Genomic DNA, 2716 nt, shown 5'->3' with positions numbered 1-2716 from the left:
TGGTACAAATTTTTCTGCGCTTGAAAATATTTCTTGTCTTCTAAAATACTCCGTGTTATCATCTAAATATTGAGTGAGTTCAAAGAGAATCCGATTGTTTGAGGTACCACTATAGTCGGATTATTAAGCCATTTATCATGGGAGAAAAATTTTACAACCTCGGGTACTTGAGAGGAATTATTTCCTTAAGGACATTCCATAAATTTGGAGGACTTGGCTTTTTCTGCTTCATCTAATTTTCTTTAAAATACTGAAAATACACTTCTTTGAAATGTCGTTTTTGATCTTGTGTTGAAGGTGTTGGAAACTTCAAAGTGTTCTTGATTTATTCTTGAACTTTGTGTTGAAGTTGGTTTGCCAAAATAGAAATTTTGTGTACCTGAAAAAAACTATGTGTTTGCTGTATTTTAACACTAATAGTCTTTTAAAGAACATATACAATTTGAGTTACTTTTGGTAAACGATCATATATAAAGGTCTATAAAATGGAGCGAAATGGACATTGAGAATTCATATATTAGCAAGTGATTAGAGGCAGTTGCTAAAAAAATTCTAATTCCATCCACTGGCAGTGGATTATGGACGTGAAAGATTTGGATATTAGCATATCTTTCCAAATAGGACAATATAATTTATCTTTTCTCTATTAAATAAAATTAAAACGATTAATACTGATACATGGCAACGAAAACTTTATTACTATTGGTGGTATAATATTTGTTTTGAATGGATATGGGTCGCCGGTCCATTTCATAATCAAAAAGTGGTCAGTATTGGATGACATGACACATGGTTGAATACAATTTGCTAACATGAGATAAAGAGCAATCCAAACAATCTATGTTGGTTGTGGTTATGCTTTTTCAACTACATATTATTAATTTTCTATATTTCCTCCCAATATGTATGTGTGTATGAATAATATGAACATATAATAGCCGTATGTTACTATCAAGAGCTTGGAGTTTTGATCATTCTCACATAGTAATACAGAAATGGCAACCATCTCTGCTTGCACCACAACCTCTTCAGTGGCAATTGCCTCCCTCGTGCAAAAGGGATCTGTATCTCATCCCTCATTTGTTCTTGGTATGTTAATTTTCTAGTTTAATTTCATCAATTTTCGAAATATACTTTCAAACTATTAGTACTATTGAAATATTTGTAAGTACTCATAAAATAGTGATTCATGCCAAACTGCCCTTTACTCATGTTTAGCTTAATTTTCATGTGAGGCATAAATATGATAATGTTGGTTATTGTGTAACATGCATAAAATTAGAGCATTAGTTTGGCATAATTCTCAATCTTAAGGTGTTGAAGCTATGTCTAATTCGATTACTAAAAAAAAATTCATTCCTAAGCATGTCTATACATTATTGATCTCTTTAGATAGTCTTCGACAATCCTCACTTATTTAGATGGCTTTTGCAATAAAATTTGAGTCCATGAGCATGTGCCCTTCTTGTCAGACACTGACCTAGAAAGTGAATTCATTTGAACCCTTCATTTTATCATTCACCATTGCTATACATATAAAAAATCTAAAAGTTACTCTCTCTCACTCACTCTTTCAATTTATGTGAAATTATTTGAGTGATAGAGTTCAAGAATAAAATAAAAATGTCTAACATTTGTCATCTAAAATAAGTGATAGATATTTGTGTGATTATCAATCTTTTCATTAAGGATAACATAAGAAGTTTAAAGTCAAATAGTTACTAAATATAGAAAATTGTAATTCTCTTTTTAACTAACTAAAATGAAAAGATTGTCACGTAAATTTGAATGGAGGAAATAACACAAATATCAAGCTCTTAACTTATATTTTTGGAGAAGTCAGAACTTTTATTAATTAAGTTTAAATAGTGAATCTATTTGCGGTTATTTATTCAGGATTGCCATTATTTGGCAAGGTTGAAAAAGTGAGATGCTAAATGGAAGGAAAGCCAAAGGGGGAATCAAAGTTGGGAATGGGAGAATCATTAATGGCAGCAGCAGTAGTAGCAAGCATGTAAAATCCAGTAGTAATGGCTCTTGTGGATGAGATAATGAGAACAGAAGGAACTGGAATTCCATTTGGGCTTAGCAACAACCTTCTTGGTTGGATCCTTTTTGGTGTCTTTGATTTGATTTGGGATCTCTACACTGTTTACACTTCTGGCCTTGATGAGGATGACGAATATGGATTGTCTCTTTAAGCTTTGATTAATGTACTTATGCACCTTTTAGTTTTGTGTATTATTATGTGATACTAGAATCAACTTAAGTACTTCTTTTGATGTTGTATCTGCCTGCTCTTCAATTGAAGTATCTATTTTTCTTCCTCTTCTTTCTACCCTTCAAGTTTCAATGCATCCAAAAATTTGTGATACATCAGAAGTTACAACACTTATTGCAATTAGTGATGTTTAGAAAGAAAAACAAAAAGATAAGGTTATTATTTTTAGACTATTAAATTCTCACATAAATATACGTGATCGTACAAATAATAAAGTAATAAAAGTATGGTCCCAAAAAAATATGTGATTTACTATTAAATTAAACTAAGATAAATAAATTCTGATTTGGTTATAATTATGAACTAATTAAATTAAAAATATAAATAAAATAAAATTATGAACTTAAACCAAACAAAAAGCGAATTTTATGTTATCACTGAGATGAGTGTTTCGGGATTGTTGTTGGTTGACCAATTCTATTGAGTTCTCAAACT

General features: G+C 30.6%; 1 pseudogene; it reads left to right on the top strand.

The window, feature by feature from the left end:
- Positions 1–995: 995 nt before the first annotated feature.
- LOC107866349 lies at positions 996–2334 on the top strand (annotated as a pseudogene).
- The last annotated feature ends 382 nt before the right edge of the window (positions 2335–2716 follow it).

This window comes from Capsicum annuum, unplaced genomic scaffold (assembly GCF_002878395.1).
Source record: "Capsicum annuum cultivar UCD-10X-F1 unplaced genomic scaffold, UCD10Xv1.1 ctg2792, whole genome shotgun sequence".
Classification (NCBI taxonomy): Eukaryota; Viridiplantae; Streptophyta; class Magnoliopsida; order Solanales; family Solanaceae; genus Capsicum; species Capsicum annuum.
The sequence above is the reverse complement of the archived record's forward strand: the minus strand, read 5'-3'. Positions and strand labels throughout refer to the sequence as shown.